The sequence below is a fragment of the Mirounga leonina genome, unplaced genomic scaffold (assembly GCF_011800145.1).
Source record: "Mirounga leonina isolate KUSES-001 unplaced genomic scaffold, KU_Mleo_1.0 Mir_101595, whole genome shotgun sequence".
Classification (NCBI taxonomy): Eukaryota; Metazoa; Chordata; class Mammalia; order Carnivora; family Phocidae; genus Mirounga; species Mirounga leonina.
The window spans coordinates 5,489,639-5,507,648 of record NW_023270158.1 but is presented as its reverse complement, the minus strand read 5'-3'; the positions used below and the strand labels follow the sequence as shown (position 1 = coordinate 5,507,648).

Sequence of the window (18,010 nt, the reverse complement as noted above, 5' to 3'; positions counted from 1 at the left end):
GGGATCACTGGATTGTTTGAAGTCATGAATGTGAAAGTAACTAGTACTTGGTAGGCATTTGCTAAGTGATGTATTTTTGCCCTTCATACCCCTTCTCCTTCCTTAGTGGGGATACTGTACGATCAGTGCGAGCACCATGCTGGGCTCCGGGAAGTGCCACCCGTGTTGCTGGCCTGGCTTCTTTCAAGGCAGCCTTTGTGGCCTCCAAGCTGTCTTGCTTGGCATCATAGATTTGATCGTGGTGTCAGCTTTGTTCAAGACCAGAGCCCCAGGTTGCCCTTTTAGCCTAGGTCAGGTGACCCCCTAGGACAAGGAGGTCTCAGGCAGATGGTGGGAGTGGGTCATGCTGTGTCTCAGAGATCCATTTGAGTTAAGGATCGTGGGGACAGGGGACCCAAGTCAGGAGGGCACGTGATGAATCCTAAGGGGGACAGTGATCATTCAGAAGAGCCAATTCTCATTCAGCTTTGAGTTTCCAAGTTATGGATACCTATATTCAGCCAGTGCAAGGGAGAAGAAAAAAAAAAAATCTCGAAGAAAACTGCTCAGCAGTTATCTGATTTCTGATTCAGAAGTAGGCGTAGGGCACTGTCATGGTGACATTCCAGCTGGTTGTTTCAGTTAACCTGTTCATGGGTTTAGGCATCCCGCGTGCACATCAGTCAGTTCCAGATGCCTTCCACCATTATGGGCGTGTGTCTGTTTAGGGGACTTTCTAGAGCCTGTCTTGTTAATTAGCTTCACCGTGTGCTTTATCTTTGCTAACTGTGAGTTAATTGCTAATAAGAGTGTTTTCTTGTCAGTCACAAGTTCTCCCACCCCTTTCCCCAACTGAACTTCGCGTATTTCATCTCCTATTTAGGCTAAAATTTTTGCCTCTAGCAGGCAAGATTCTGCCATAACGGTCCGCGAGCTCTAACGCAGTGCTAATTTTTATCAGTGATTTTGGAGATACTGTATCATGTGTACACTTTGTTTGGTGTGCAATGATATAAGAGTACTTTTTATCTTAACCTGCATCAAAATTCGTGTATCACAGTGTACCAGCCTTCAGTAGCTCTCTGTTGCTCTTCTTTGAAATCCACTTTCTTTCCCATGACTGGCCGCACCTCGTAGCCTGGCCCATGCCTACCTTTCCAGCCTCGTGGTGTCCCCCTCACACCGGGCCACTCCCTTCCACTGCAGCAGCGCCCTGCTGTCCCCCGCTCCCACTGGGCCCTGTCCCGTCACTGGGCCAAGGGGCTTGTGCTGCCCCCTCCCAGGCACGCCCTTTCTCTGGCTCTTGCTTGGTTGGCTTGCTCTGCTTTCTTTCAGGTGTTACTTGGAGAAGCCCCTAGGCCATCTTATCTTAAGGGACTTCCTCCATCTTAAGTTTCCTTTCTCCCTTCCTGTCCCATCACCGTATCTATTTCTTGCAGAGCACTTAGATCACAGCCTGTAAATCCCTGGTTGCCTCACTGGTTTGTTTGGCATTCGCCGCCTCCCCGACTGGAATCTCCGCCCCTTGTCTGTCTTATTCCTCCATAGCCCCAAGCCCCTGACTCAGTTCTCAACACATAGTAGATGCTCAACAAAGATTTCTGAAATGAATAGAGGTTTTGGATGATTAGTGTCGTGGATGACTTTTCAGTAGTCTATGACTGCGAGCTGATGAAGACAGTTGCGTCTTCTCTGTGCCGGCCGCTCCCGGCCCCATCGACCTCCCTCACTGCTCTGGTACGTTGGGAGCACTCCAGACCCCGAGGCCCCATTTCCCTCTCCTGGCAAGCTAGTGGCTGGTATCCGGAGTAACCCTCTAACTGTTTGAAGCGTCATTTTTGTTCTCAAAATGAAAACCACCTGTCTTCAAAGTGATTTGCTTAAAACAAATGCTTATTTCTTCAGCAAGGCCTTCCTCCCCTTCTGCCTTTCCCCACCTCCTGCCAAGAATAATGGGAAAACCCTCCTATCTTGTAGAGTGGTTTTCCCTCTGGTCAGAATCCAAAGCTGGAGGATTTATGACCCAGGGTGCTGAGCAATAGCTTTTCCCTGCCCTGCTCCTCTCAGATGTTCACACTTGGTTCTCCCGAGGGGTTCCAAGGGGTCCTGTGATAGGGGCTCAACCTTGGTCCTGCCCCCCTTTGCACATTGCCTTTACCCATCCTTCCCCCAGGTCCAGAACCTAGCCCAGGGCACCACAGAGATGGCGGCAGGGGTGGGGACCGTGTCTGAGTAGTGATGTGTGGCGGGCTGCTTGCCAGCTCCCTGACACCTTGTACCACCTCCAGGGAGAGCCTACTGTTGCCTGCATTTTAGAGACGGTGCAGTGAGGCTCACGGAGGTGAGGTAGGTTGTGAGCGGCCAGGACCAGGACCCAGGTCTCTCTGGCTTCCAAATCCATGTATTATTTGTTGGTGTTTTCAGCGTTTCTGGGGTTTTGTTTTGTTTTTACCATGTTCTTCAGTTAAAAAAACTGTATGCGTACATGGAACGGCAACAAGCTTCCTGAACTAGATGGTTGCTTCTCTGTGCACGACACACTCTTACAGTCTCTGTTCCATCTTAAAAATGCTCGTCAGCGCATAGTGGGGGGACTCTGTTCCTTTTTAAGGCCAAGAGATATTCCACTGTATGCATATGCCACCATTTCTTTTTTTTTTTTTAAAGATTTATTTATTTATTTGAGAGAGAGAATGAGAGAGAGAGAGCACATGAGAGGGGGGAGGGTCAGAAGGAGAAGCAGACTCGCTGCCGAGCAGGGAGCCCGATGCGGGACTCGATCCCGGGACTCTGGGATCATGACCTGAGCCGAAGGCAGTCGCTTAACCAACTGAGCCACCCAGGCACCCCTCTGCCACCATTTCTTTATCCATTCACCCGTCAGTGGACATTGAGCGGCTTGGGTATCTGGGTTGCTGGCTGCTGGGGGAGGGAAACTGCATGGTGCTGTTCCTGGGGCATGAAGTCTCCGTCGTGCAGGCTGACTCCGTTCTAGAGCTCTGCTGTACAACATGGTATCTATAGCGAGCAGCACTGTATTGTGCACTTAAAAATTTGTGAAGAGGGTAGGCCTCAAGTGTTCGTACCGCAATGGCAAAAAAGGCCGGGGCGGATCTTCTAAGTGGATCGTGTGGCCCACTAATTGGTGGCAACCCATGGTTTGAAAATAGTTGGCAAGGGGCGCCTGGGTGGCTCAGTTGTTAAGCGTTTGCCTTTGGCTCAGGTTGTGATCTCAGGGTCCTGGAATCGAGCCCCGCATCCGGCTCCCTGCTCCGCGGGGGGCCTGCTTCTCCCTCTCCCACTCCCCCTGCTTATGTTCCCTCTCTCTCTGTCAAGTAAATAAATAAAATCTTTAAAAAAAAAAAAAGAAAATAGTTGGCAAAACACTAGTGTAGGTGATAGGTCTGTGCTTACTTTATGTAGCGGTTTATATGATGAAAGCTACTTTCAAAAATGTTCATCACAGTAGAACCTACACACACAAAATGCACACGAGACTACAGCTTGTTGAATTTTCACAAACCAAACACATCTGTGTAAACAGCACCAGATCCAAACACTCACCATTGAGTTATGCGTCTTTGAATCGAGGCAGGCATGGAGTGCAACAGAAAGGGATGTGCCCTCAATTTGTTCTGAATTGTGCACGTGCAGCTTACTTGATAGAATCTCTCTTTTTAGAGGTCCCATGTTTTATGTTTCCAGTGGCAGGGCCTGACTGGTATTTTAGGTCTAACAACTACTGAAGGAGTGGAACCGGGCTTCTGTAGGACCGTCCGAATGACCACAAAAGGAGGCTGAGGATGTGCCTGGTAAAATGTGAACAAGGAGGAGGAGGAGGAAGGGCCAGGGCCCCACAGTGGATATGGAAATGCTTGGATGTGTGGACTTACGGTGACAGTAATCGAGACCAATTTTACTGAAATGGGGTGGGGAGGGGAGGGAACTTGTAATTACAGTTCCAAGCCCCTAGAAGTCAATGTATTTTTGTGTGAAATAAAGAACACTCACCTGTCACAGTGAGTATTGATTTTTTAGAGAAAATTCTTTTAGCATACCGAATCAAACTTTTTCTTGGCCAAAGACCTAAATGTCTCTCAATACCAAAGCAAGCTAGATTAACTTTGCTTTCATAATGTATGGGTTCTGTAAGGTTGTCTTGGGGGACAGACTATACCCAATTCCTCGTCATGGCATGTACGTAGAAATGAAAGGGAGTGGATGCTTGCACGTGCTTTTAAACATTACATGCTCTTATGAAGTTTTATTAATCTCTTTGTGAGATGCATTGATAGCTTTTAGTCAGACTGCAATCGCTTCCTTGGGACTTTGGGATAATAATAAATCCTTTAGTCTTTGTTGATTAGATAAGCTCTTATTCATTGTTCATTTTTGTGAAGGAGACTTTGAACTCTTACACATTTGGTGTGTGTTTCCTGGAGTTCTGGACCTATAGTGTTCACTGTGGGTCTGTGTTTAATTCTGTATTTGTTGTGGAAGAAAAGTCCTGGGACTGTAACAAATACACCGTGGAACATGGGGCCGGGGCGGGGGGAGGCATGCCGCTGGGGACAGGGAGCATGTGTATCTGGCTTACCATTTCTTTCTTGGTGCCCAGCGTCAGGCCACTAAGTACTTGCTGAATGAATGGAGAGAGGAAAAACTGCTAGCTAGGATTTAATGGTGTGTACTGTGTGCTTTGTCCCTTTTATCCTAGTTAGTCATTACAAAAAGCCTGTGAGGTGGGTACTGTTAATATCCTTTAGAATGACCTCACGTCCCTGTTTGCCAGGGGATGGTTCTGGCGTGTTCCTGCTGTCCTAGCATTGACAGTGATAGCACCCTCTTTCACTGTGAAGTGTCCTGGTTCCAGTGATAAATTGGTTTGCTCTGAGAAGACATGAAGAGACATTTTTCCAAAGAAGACATCCAGGTGGTCAACAGACACATGAAAAGATGCTCAACATCACTGACCATCAGGGAAATGCAAATCAAAACTACAGTGAGATATCACCTCATACCTGTCAGAATGGCTAAAATCAACACAAGAAACAACAGGTTTTGGTGAGGATGTGGAGAAAGGGGAACCCTCTTACACTGTTGGTGGGAATGCAAACTGCAGCTACTCTGGAAAACAGTATGGAGTTTCCTCAAAAAGTTAAAAATAGAACTACCCTATGATCCAGCAATTGCACTACTAGGTATTTATCCAAAGAACATAAAAATACTACTTCAAAGGGATATATGCACCCCGATGTTTATATCAGCATTATCTGCAATAGCCAAATTACGGAAACAGCCCAAGTGTGTCTACTGATGAATGGACAAAGAAGATGTGGTATGTGTGTGCACATGTGTGCGCGTGCGTGCGCACACACAACACACACTGGAATATTACTCAGTCATCAAAAGAATGAAATCTTGCCATTAGCAATGACATGGATGGAGCTAGAGAGTATTATGCTAAGTGAAATAAAGTCAGAGAAAGACAAATACCATGTGATTTCACTCTCATGTGGAATTTAAGAAACAAAATGAATGAGCAAAGGGAAAAAAAAAGAGAGGCAAACCAAGAAACAGACTCTTAACTCTAGAGAACAAGTTGCTGGCTAACAGAGGGGAGGGGGGGGGGGGGGATAGGGGAAACAGGTGATGGGCACTAAGGAGGGCACTTGTGATGAGCACCGGATGATGTATGGCAGTGTTGAATCACTCTTTTGTACACGTGAAACTAATACTATACTGTATGTTAGCTAACTGGAACTTGAATAAAAACCTTAAAAGAATTGGTTTGCTCTCAAATGTTGTGATTTGGATTGACAGATGGGGAAACCGAGGACACAGAGAAGCCACATCACTTCCTAATGCCACCCAGCTAGTGCTGGGATTCTTTCCTGAGAGTCTGACTTCAGATTTTCTCATTCGATCGCTAAGTTTTGCTGCCTCACCACTTAGGCCAAGGAATATGTAGTGGAAAAAAAAGCACTCTCTGTTTTTCAATCTCACTATTTAGTAAAAAGCACTGCTGTGATGTGTGACTCAGGGCAGTAAGACCGTGCTAGTGAAGACCCATGAAAACCCGAAATGCGCTTTCCCTGGTAAAGCTGGACACGTAGTATCCTAGAATGCTAGTACCATTCACACGTGCCTGGTGCTTCATAGCTTACAAAACCCTTTCTCCTACAGTATTCTGTTGAAACTTCTTGTGTACCCTGTGAGGTGGGAGGGGGTACTTCTATCTTACGAAGGAGGATGGGCGATCCGCAGGATGATGGGGTCACCTCCCTGAGGTTTTACAGCCACAGAGGGAGCTGATCCAGGATTCGCTTCCTATTCTGCCTCCATCATCAACGCATCTCCCCTGTAGCAGAGGGGCCTCGCAGCCAGGCGTACGTACACGTTATTTTGAGGGTGCTGCTCACGGAGGATTAGAAGGTCCTTTGAAGACTCATTACTGTAACACAAGGTTTCTCAGCCTTGGCACTGTTGACATTTTGGGCCATTTAAGGCTATTGTGGGGGACCGTGCCCTGTAGGATGTTGAGCCGCATCCCTGGCCTCTACCCACGCCAGTAGCTCTCCCCTCCCTCCCTCTCCCAGTTGTGAGAACAAAAATGTCTCCAGACGGTGTCAAATGTCCCCTAGGACACAGTTGCCCCTGGTTAGGAACCACTGGCCTAACTTCAATAGCAGCATTTGAAAGAGGGAAAAAGACAACCTTGGAAATGTCAGACCTGTCATTTTCCCGCTCTCGTTTCTAAAGCATCAGAAAAACTATCAAAAGACCCACAAAGGGGTGGAAAAGGGAACAAGCAGCACATTTCATGTTGCATTTGGTTCCATGAAAGAGTGTTGGGTCTCCCAAGGAAGGATATGATAGCCAGCATTTTTTTAAGTTAGAAGTCACACAATTACAAATGTTTTTGAATAGAAAAGTTAGAATAGAGATCAACTGAAAAAGGCACATATGCAGTCTCCTGGGAGCCTGCTGCCCAGAGATAACCACGGTTCACATGATGCTTTACCTCCTTCTAACCTTTTTCAACATGCATATATGTATCTTCCAAATAGGGCTATTCTGCAAATGCTATTATAATCAGCTTTTTTTTTTTTACCTTACGTGTGCCACAAATACCTTTCCATATCTCTAATATAGAGCTACAACATTTAAAAAAATATTTTTATTTATTTATTTGAGAGACAGAGAGAGAGCGAGCATGCACAAGTGGGGGGGGTGCAGAGGGAGAAGCAGACTCCCCACTGAGCAGGGAACCTGACGCCGGGCTCGTTCCCAGGACCCTGAGATCACCATGACCTGAAGCAAAGGCAGATGCTTAACTGACGGATCCACCCAGGTGCCCCTAGAGCTACAAAATTTTTAATGGCTGCATCATATTTCGTTGTGTGGCTATAGTATAATATATTCACTTGGTCTCCTATTGTGTACATTTGTTTCATTTCCAATTTTGTTTTTGCTATTACATGCAAAACTGTGATGAGGATTTATGTGTGTGTGCCCACGCCCTTCCCTGGCTCTTTTTCCCCCTTACAGAAATAAGGAAATTTTATCATCCATTGAGTAAGATCCCTAATTCATAGTGTGCTAGATTATGTTTTGAATATATTACATACCTTTGCCCTTGAAAATTATGGAAAATGGATTCATAAAAATTAGATTATGCACTAGATGTGCAGAATGAGGTGTGGAAAGTTCTTTGGTTTTCTGATTAAATGATGAGTAATAAGAAGCCATGTAGGTTTCATGCCCTATTCATGAAAACCACTTGTAACTGTAGAGGGCTACTTCCTGAGTAGGAATTACAGCCCAGTAAAGATAACTGAATCTTCCTTTAAGAGTTTGCTCATTGCTGAGAGAAACTTAGGGCTATGTTCTCATGAATTTTCATTGCTCATGGATTTTTCTTATATGTATTTAAAATGATAAAATGAGGGGTGCCTGGGTGGCTCAGCTGGTTAAGTATCTGCCTTCGGTTCAGGTCATGATCCCAGGGTCCAGGGATCGAGCCCCACGTCAGGCTCCCTGCTCAGTGGGGAGCCTGCTTCTCCCTCTCCTCCCCGCTCGTGCTCTCTCTTGCTATTTCTGTCACTATCTCTCTTTCTCTCAAATAAATAAAAGCTTAAAAAAAAAAGATAAAATGATAAACTCGTGGTAAAACCTTTAAATGGTACAGAAAAGCCTAAATAAAATTCCCTCCTTTATTCTGCCTTTGTATTTTTTTCATTCTCTAGAAATTTTCTATGCATTTACAAACATTAAAAATGTGCAAAGATTTTTTCAAAACCCCACAAACTGGCCAACAATATGCAAGGTCTGATCCAACTAGCTCAGTTAACACATCCTTCTGTGCCTACACCTTATTCTGTTTAATCGGTGCCCTGTTTGGGGTTGTTTCAAGCTTTTCTTTCTCTCCTGCAGCAAAGTGGTCTGTTTTATTTATTTTTTATATTTTATTTATTTATTTTTAATTGGTCAATTTTCATAAGTCTGTCTGTAGGCTACATGCCTAGCAGTGGAGGGCTTGGGTTAAGGGTCTGTGCCCTTAGAATTTTCATAGGTATTGCAAAATTGCCCTTCCACTGTGAGTAGCTGGACTTGTTGCATCAGGCATTTTTTTCCTGCCTGGCATAGACTCTGGATTAATACATCGGGAACACAAAGGTTCTGACCTCATCTAGGGGGAGGGCCATCAGGGTTAGGAGGCCACGGCCTTGGGGGTGCTTGGGGAGGGGGATATGTATTTATTGGTGTTCTCCTGGGATTGGCCAGAAACTGGCTTTTGCTTTTTTCAACCATGGAGTAAAAAGTATGTGTGTAAAGCTGGAGACCAACACCCAGGCAGGCGGCTTTCTGGTAACATTTGACGATGTGTCTCAGAATCTATGTAGCAAATGTACCAACTGCACCGTGCAAATATGTAATGTAGTAAGTGTAAATATGACGTGCTCTAATCATTTCATGATCATTTTCCATCCCTCTTTATCTCTTTCACGAAGTCTTTTCTGATGTTTCTCCATTCTCCATCTTCATCTACTCCACGCTATTTTTTTTTTTTTTTTGCTATTTTCCTTTTTAAAAAATGATCATTATGGCCGGTATTCATTTTATTGTTGTATTATCTTACTTTTGCCCAACTCTGTCTCCCTGGTGAAATTTGAGCCAACAATTGGTCTCTAGTCTTTGTAACCCTAGTGTGGTGTTGGCACATACGTATTTTGATCGGCTGCTTGCTTTGGAATTTTCCTTATTTTATGGGGTCCCTGTGCTTGGTAAAGGAGGCCCGTCCCTGGACACCGCCGTTGTTGGTCCCCAGAAAGGTGCTCACTAAGGTCTCTGTCACCTCACTTGTCAGTGTGTTGCTTTCCTGCCCGGGGAAGGGCCCAGCAAGGTGCCGTCTTTTACTGACTTGGTATTTGAAGGAGTGGAAGGTGGCAGACATTTGGAGACGTTTCTGTGACCCCCAGTGGGCACAGCAGCCCGGCCTAACGGTATGAAGGGCCTGTGATTTCTGAGAAGTTTTTTTGAGTTGGTCTGGGGTTAGCCACCCCAAGGCTGAGACACAGAGAGGAAAGCAGGTCTCAGGAAACCTCTCAAATGTCAGTGAGCCTAAAACTGGGCCAACTCTTGGGGTGCACCCGTTTTCCAGTGTTCTAGCTAGTGCTAGGAGGTAAGTTGTTGGGGCTCAGGAACGCTGCCCTGGATGGTGAAAGCTCAAGTCTGCTTAGGTTCGGCCTCTGGCTGGGCTCCTTGTGGGGGGATGAAGGGGCCATTGTCTGCTCCCCGCCAGCTCTTTCTCCCCTCTGCTTTCTCTGAGGGCTTACACTTGGGGCCCTGCTCATGTGACCCTGCCGGGGGCTTCCTGGAAGGTGGCCTGGAACCTCAGCAGAGAGTCTTACAAAAGAAACAAGCCAAAGAACTTTTATGTGTTTATTTTTCTTCTTGTTCAAGTAATAAATGTTCTCTAGCAGCAAATAAAGAGCACTCTTTGGAGGCAAGCAGTGTGATCCAAGGAAAATGGCCTCTGGAGCCAAATGGTTCTAGGTTGGAATGCGGGCTCTGGGACTTGTTCCTGAAGGAGCTGTCATGAGCTGAATTGTGTCCCCTGCATATGGTGAAGCCCTAAGTTCCAGGGCCTCAGGATGTGACTGTATTTGGAGGACAGGGCCTTGAAAGCGGTAGTTGAGTTAAAATGAGGGCCCCGGTGTAGGCCCTCCTGTGATCTGATTTGTGTCCTTATGAGAAGCGGGGACAAGGACACAGACACTGGGGATGTGCACGCAGAGCAGAGCCCATGTGAGGACACAGCGAGAAGGTGGCCGCCTGCAAAGCCCAGGAGACGGGCCTCCCATGAAACCAGGCCTGCCGCCACCTGGCCTTGGACTTGTGGTCTCCAGAACGGCGAGGAAATATACGTGTGCTGCTGAAGCCCCTCAGGCTGTGGTATGTGTTAGGGCAGCCCCGGCAAACAAGCGCAGGTGCTTCTAGCAAGTCAGCTCCTCCGGCTTTGTGTCCCCTCCGTGCGGAGAGGACCCAACGCCTACTTCTCAGAGCCAAGGCGAGGGACAGACATAATACCTGGTTTAGAGTAGGTGCTCACAAAGGGCACTCGTGATAAGGCTAATTTAGTGCTATGATGGTAGAAACCACCGCCACCTCCTCCACCCCGGTTTTCTGGCCTCGACCTGATTGGAGGGGTTTTGTTTGTTTGTTTGTACTTTCCTTTAAGTCCTTTTCAAACAGGGCTGCCAGGAACTCCTGGGATGGGGGGAGGTGGGCCCTTCATGGGTCTAGCAAGCAATGAACTATTTGCTTCTGAGCCCTCCTTTCATCCTTTTAACCTCTTCACATACTGGGCCTCCAGGCACACTGGTATTTGGGACAAGGACGCTGCTGCTAAAATGGGCTAAAAGCGACCTTGGGGGCGGTGTGACTGTTCACCTCCCCTGACATCCACTGTGCTCATCCGCTTGCAACGGAGCGCCACAGCCTGGGGGACTTAAACAGCGGGAAAGTGTTGTCTCGCAGCCCCGCACAAATCAAACAGTTGAAAATATACAGCAATACACACAAAGTTGCATGAGAGTGTGTACTATAGAAAGTACTGTCTGCTGGAAGGCCAAGATCAATGTGTGCGCACGGCTGGTTCCTTCTGAGAGCCATGAGGGAGACTCCGTTCCACGGCCCTCCTCTGGCTTCTGCTGGGTTGCTGGCAATCTTGGGCTTTCTTTGGCCCGTAGATGCATCACCCTGATCTCTGCCTTCATCTTCATGGGACATTGTGTGTGTGTCTCCATGGCCAGATCTCTGCTTTTTATGAAGCTGTCAGGCACGCTGGGTGAGGGCCCGCTCAGATGAGCCCATCTTAACTTGATCACCCGCAAAGACCCCGTTTCCAAATAATGTCGCCTTCACAGTACTGGAGGGTAAAGCTTTAACATCCTTCTGGGGAATACGGTTCAAGCCGTACAGCAATTCTCTCCAAAGCTACTGCTTTAACATCCTGCCCAGGTCTGGTCCGCCCCTCCTGCCCATCAGTTGGCTTCCAGCTCAGAGGCCTCCAAGAGGCCTTCCGTGGCCACTCACAATATAGATGGATTGAAAGCTTAAGTAGATTGCGGAGCAGGATTAAAATGTGACTCAGAAGTATGCCGACGTTTTTCTTTCTGTTTTTTTTTTTTTTTTTTTTTTTAAGATTTTATTTATTTATTTGACAGAGAGAGACACAGCGAGAGAGGGAACCCAAGCAGGGGGAGTGGGAGAGGGAGAAGCAGGCCTCCTGCAGAGCAGGGAGCCCGATGCGGGGCTCGATCCCAGGACCCTGGGATCACGACCCGAGCCGAAGGCAGATGCCCAACTACTGGGCCACCCAGGCGCCCCCCGATGTTTTTCCCTTAAAAGTTGGGGAGGGCTTGTCTCTAGCCCACAGAGCTGTTATTTGTCTCTTTCTTGTATATGTCGGCTGTGTCACCACTACAGATGGTATTTCAATAGCATTTTATGCCTGTGAATTGCAACGTCAGGCACCCTCCGAATGTCATCATGTTTCCTGTTCTGTGTGCAGAGCATGGCAAGAGGACTCCGGTTGTTGGATTTGGATTTTTTTTTTTTTTTTTTTGTAGTGACTCACAATTTGATTATGATGTTACAGTAATTCACAGAGCAAAACTGGCTAGCACCCTTCTCTGAAGGACATCCCAGGTCTAGAAAACGTGTGAGTTAAGAGTAAGGGAAGCACTTACTGATTGATGGTAGTTAATCAGTTGGTGTTTACTGAGCATGTTCGATTTGCCAAAGCCACGCTAGGTGCTGTGCGGGTACAGAGATAATGTATGCAATAGTCACGGCCTCCAGTACCACACAAATCAAACAGTTGAAAATATACAGCAATACACACAAAGTTGCATGAGAGTGTGTACTATAGAAATGAAGTAGGAAGGAGTGTTCACTGTGGGCCCGGGGTCAAGAAAGGCTTGGTGCAGGAGCCAAGCTTAGCTTGGGCCGTGCCTGGAAGGGGAAGAGGTCCCAAGAAGAGGAGGAAGACTGTGAGCCTGAGACAGCGCCAACACAACATGGTTAAGCACTGTAATAGTCCCAGTGTTCACTGAGCCACCTTGTTTTAATAAAACTAATTTTGTTCAAGGGGCACCTGAGTGGTGCAGTAGGTTAGGCATCTGAATCTCGATTTTGGCTCGGTTCTGATCTCAGGGTCGTGAGATCGAACCCCTCATCAGGCTTCGTGCTCAGCATGGAGTCTGTTTGGGGTTCTCGCCCCCTCTCTCTCTCCCTCTGCCCATCCCCAGTGAGCATGCTCTCTCTCTAAAATAAATAAATATGGGGTGCCTGGGTGGCTCAGTCAGTTGGGCATCGGACTCTTGGTTTCTGCTCAGGTCATGATCTCAGTGTCCTGGGATCAAGCGCCATGCTGGGCTCTGTACTCTGCGCGGAGTCTGCTTGTCCCTCTCCCTTTCCCTCTGTTCCTCTCCCTGTGTGTGCTCTCTCCCCGCCCCCCCCACTCTCTCTAAAATAAATAAATAAAATCTCAAAAAAAATAAATCTTAGGAAAAAAAGTTAAAAAAATTTTTTTAAAAAAACTAATTTTGTGGGGCACCTGGGTGGCTCAGTTGTTAAACGTCTGCCTTCAGCTCAGGTCATGATCCCGGGGTCCTGGGATCGAGCCCCGCATCGGGCTCCCTGCTCAGCAAGGAGCCTGCTTCTCCCTCTCCCACTCCCCCTACTTGTGTTCCCTCTCTCGCTTTGTCTCTCTCTGTCAAATAAATAAATAAAATCTTTAAAAAAAAACAAACTAATTTTGTTCACAATATAGGTATGATATGGTTTATAATGGGAAAATACTGGAAACAACCAAAGTGCTCTTCAACCTGGGAAGAGTAAATTACAGTGCATCCAGACAATGAAATACTCTGTAGTTAGAAAAAAGAATGCAAACACTTTTTACTGATACGGAAAGACTCCCCAAATATATTGTTAAATGAGAAAGGCAAGTTGCAGAACAGTGTGAATGATACACACTAACGTATGAGAAACTGGAAAATGTCCAAGAAACTACTTACAATTAGGAGCGGTAGTGGTAATTATCCAGGAGTGGTAAACTGGGGTAATGGGAACTAGAGCATGTGTGCACGTGCACATTTATTAGAGATTTGAACCATGTAAACGTATCCTATTCAAAAAGCTAAAAAGAAAGGTGTAATGTTAGTAGCATTTGGTCACACTGTTGCTACTCTTAAGTGGATTTAAATGTCTCATATGCTTTGTCTTGGGGGCACATAAGGAATGAAGATAACCAGCTACACTAGACATCTAAGGGATAAGCTCTTGCATTTGCTCCAAGAATGAAATTCTCTTCACCAGCTTTTCACTTTTATTGGTTATCACTAGAAATGTTTCAAACACAGACCAGGATAGAGAAAATAGTATAACAAACCCCTTTGTACCCATCATCCAGTTTCAACAGTTGTCAGCTGCTGGCCAATCTTGTCTCATTGCTTCTCCCTCCTCCTTACTGGCCCCCATCTACCAGACCTTGATTCTTTTGAAGGCAGTGCCTTTTTGATTGTGTTATTTGGAATTATTACTCTGTTCCCCTGAGTCCCACCATGGCCCCAGAGATGCAGAGCAAATTGGATGCTTAAAGGTGAAAACAAAAACAAAAACAAAAAACACTGTAACAGTTTGGGTCTGTTAACTTACTTAATTAAGTTAAATCTTTACTTAAATTTTTTTTTTTAATTGTGGTGAAGTACACATAGCATGAAACTTACCACCTTAACCATTTTTAATGGTACAGTTCAGTAGTGTTAAGCATATTCACGTTGTTGTGCAACTGATCTCCAGAACGTTCATCTTGCAAAACTGAAACTCTGTACCCATTAAAACAACAACTCCCCATTCCCCCCTCCCCTCAGCCTCTGGCAACCACTCTTTACTTTCTGTCTCTGTGAATCTGACTACTCTGGCGACCTCATATAAGTGGAAACATCCAGTATATGTCCTTTCTTGACTGGCTTATTTCACTTAGCGTTAGGTCCTCAGGGTTCATCTGTGTGGTAACATGTGTCAGAATTTTCTTCCTTTTTAAGGCTGAATAATATTCCATTGTAGGGCTACACCACATTTTGTTTATTCATTTATTTGTCAATGGACTCTGGGGTCAACTTTACTTTTTGTCCCCTCTTAGAATATAGGGTTCCATGGCTCGTAATAGTTTGATGCGATAGCACATCCTCTAGTTAAGGGAATAATTCTGAGTCATTTGAGAGTTTTCATGCCAAAGACTTGACTTGAAAAGACCAGCAAACCTTTTTTTCTGCTCTTTTGACCAAGAGCACCTTTTTCCTTACAAAGCTCTTACATGGAATTTTGTCTCTCACTGGATTAGATTACGAATTTAAAGAGAGTAGGGCAGGGACTGGGGAGGTATCTTCCTTTGCCCAGTCCCTGGCACCGTGCTTGGTGCTGGCTGGGTGCTCCGGATATGTTTGTTACAGAATGAACCGTACTTTGGTCAAGGCACGTAATGGTATGTGTGTAATGAGGGAGGTGAACCAGATGAATTATAAGTCTCCTTTTGGTTCTAACATTGTTTGGATCCATTATTAAATCTGATGATGAAAACTTCCGTCTCTGGAAGACAGGAAAGTAGGGGATGGGGGAGACACATTTTTGGATAGATAAGATATGTTTCAGTTGCCAATTACATTATCCAGAGGTGGTCATCTACAAATAGAACCATCCCAGGATATAGTATTTCTTAAAATAACATTTTGGATTTGAGATTTCCTCTTTGTGTGGTGGTAACACTGTTTGAATAACAAAAGCTACCAGCTAAAAAGTTATTTTGAGTTTAGCTGAAGTGTGTACCACGTTTCCTAGATGTACATGGATAGAAAACAAACCTCCTCTTGACGTCACCATCTTTACAAAGAATCCCATAGGAAGTCTTAACGATAATTTTACCATGAGAAGAAGTCAAAGCATAAGCAACAGAGGAAAATGAAGATTCCAGAATTAGAGCTCAAAAAGCTGGTGAGAAAATAGGGAGGGAGATGTGATTTGGGTATTGAATCTTGATTTACTGAACTTTGTGCTGGTTTCTGCATTTTTGTTTTAAGCCTGGTTTCCAAAAGTCTCTTGTTAGCAACCAGATGATCATCAAATAACTGATAGACGTTCATTTTAAGCCCATTTGGGCAACAGTGGCCTGGATTTTCCAGTAGAAAGATTTAGTAATTCTCTTGGCTTCTTCATGCCAACAGGGTATTTTTGGGGGAAGTTGAGTTCTCTAATGTCTTGGAAGTAACCCCTGGAAAATTGGAACCAATGAATTGATTGCATGATGTACTTGGAATAGAAATGAAGAATATGGATACAGTTTATTTCAATTTACAAATACCCAGCCTTAGAAGTGGTTAAATTTGTAAAATTAGAAGAGAATTTTTTTGTGCGTTTAGTTTCCCCCCATTTATTTTTTGAAACTTGAGTTAATGAATATGAATAGACATTTAAAATACACTCTTCTGATTTTATTCCCCATTTTTAAACAGTTGTTCAGAACTCTAGGGTCTGCTATTCTATCATCTTACTAAATACTTTCAAAGGAAGAAAATTCTTTTTTTAAAAAAGTGGGGCTTGGGGGCCGCCTGGCTGGCTCAGTTGGCATAGTGTGCGACTCTTGGTCTCGGGGTTGTGAGTTCGAGGCCCATGTTGGGTGTAGAGATTACAAATAAAAGGAAAACTTTTTTTTTTTTTTTTTAAAGTGGGACTTGCAGTGCGAAAAAGGGTCATGAGTTGTCTCCTTGATCGGCAAGCCTTAATAAATAGTCTGGTTTTGAACTGGAGAAACACATCGGTGATTGTGGGAAGGTGCTCGTAACCAGCACACTGTGTTGCCAAAAGAGCGAAAAAGGCAGTCGAGCTCTGTCTGAAGAGCCTATTATAGTGGTGAGGATCCCTCAGTGCCGACTGTTGGGGTGGAGACAAGGTAATGGTAAAGAGCAGCAGTGCTGTGGAGGGAGATGCCTTTTTAATTAGTTGATAATGCTCAGAATGTCACTAGGTGTTTCCAGAAAGAGCCTGTCTTAAAAAATGCTGTGCGCTGTTTGGGTCTTTGTGGTGCGAGGCCTTCCTTTCCTCTCCTCCCTTCCGCCACCGTGGTTGGCTCGTCTCCGCTGTTTTGGGCAGTGACCTGGGATCTGAGTGGGCCTTGTAGCCAACCCTGCAGCCGTAGGGCTCGGGGCGGCACCAGCCCCAGATACCTCATTGCTGGGGAGATCAGTTTCCTGTGGCTGCCACAACAAGTTACCACGGCCCCGGGTGGGTAAAAACACAGAAATGTATTCTTTCACAGTCTGGAGGCCAGAAGTCCAAAATCCAGGTGTCAACAAGGCCGCACTCCCTCCAAAGGCTCTAAGGAAGAAACTCTTCTTTGCCTCTTCCAGCTTTGGGGGGTTTCTGGCCTTCCTTGGCTTCCTTGGCTTGTGGCCACATCACTCCAATCTCTGCCTCTGCTTTCACATCACCTTCCCCTAGGTCTCTCTTCTCCCCTGTGTGTCTCTTAGGATCCTTGTCATTGGATTTCGGGCCCACTCAGGTCATTGACAGTCATCTCTTCGTCCCAAGATCCTTACTTACATCTGCAGAGATCTCTTTTCCAAATGAGGTCACAGTTCTGCCTTCTGGGAATGAGGACGTAAGACCTATCTTTTGGGTGGGGGGGGTAACCATTCAACCCACCACAGTGAGAACACCAAGCCAGGACGGGGCCTCTGCAGAAACCACACTGGGGGCCTTGAGAAGGAAGCAGAGAGAAAGAAACCCTTCTTGGGCAATACTTTAGAGCAACTCGTGTTTGTATTTTGCTTATTTAATCCTTATCATCATTGTTGTTATTATTATGTGGTAAATTATACATGACATAAAAGTTACCATTTTAATCATTTTAAGCGCACAGTTTTGTGGCAGTAAGTATGCTGACACTGTGGTGTGATCCTCACCACCATCCATCTCCCAAACCTTTTCATCTTGCCAAACTAACACCCCACTGAGCCTCCCCTCCAATTATTATTGTTTTTAAATCTTTTCAATTTTTGTTCTATTTTTAGAAGCATCATGTGATCTTTTAAAAATCTGCCTGGTCATTGAAAAAACACTAAAAAAAAAAAAAACTTTGTTGAGGCATGTTTTACATATTATATAAGTCACTCATTTCAAGTATACATTGTAATGATTTTTAGTAAATGTACACAGTTGTGTACTGTCACCACAAAATGCTTTAGAACATTTTCACCACCCCAGTAAGATCCTTCATGCCTATTTATAGTTACTGCCCGTTCCCACCCCCAGCCCCACTGCCTCCTGTCTGTTTCTGTGGATTTTCCTTTTCTTGATGTTTCGTATAAAGTTTTATTTAAAACTGAAAAATACATTTTTTTCCCCCTGGATTGTACTATACAGAGAAATACAACCCCATCCCCTGGGAGTTTGTTAGAAATGC

The 18,010-nt window shown here is 45.3% G+C and overlaps 1 protein-coding gene across 4 annotated transcripts in view; it reads left to right on the top strand.

Moving 5' to 3' along the window:
* Positions 1–18,010, top strand: part of SH3KBP1 (SH3 domain containing kinase binding protein 1) — a 335,649-nt gene that overhangs the window by 87,540 nt on the left and 230,099 nt on the right. The gene's annotated exons all lie outside the window — the stretch shown is intronic.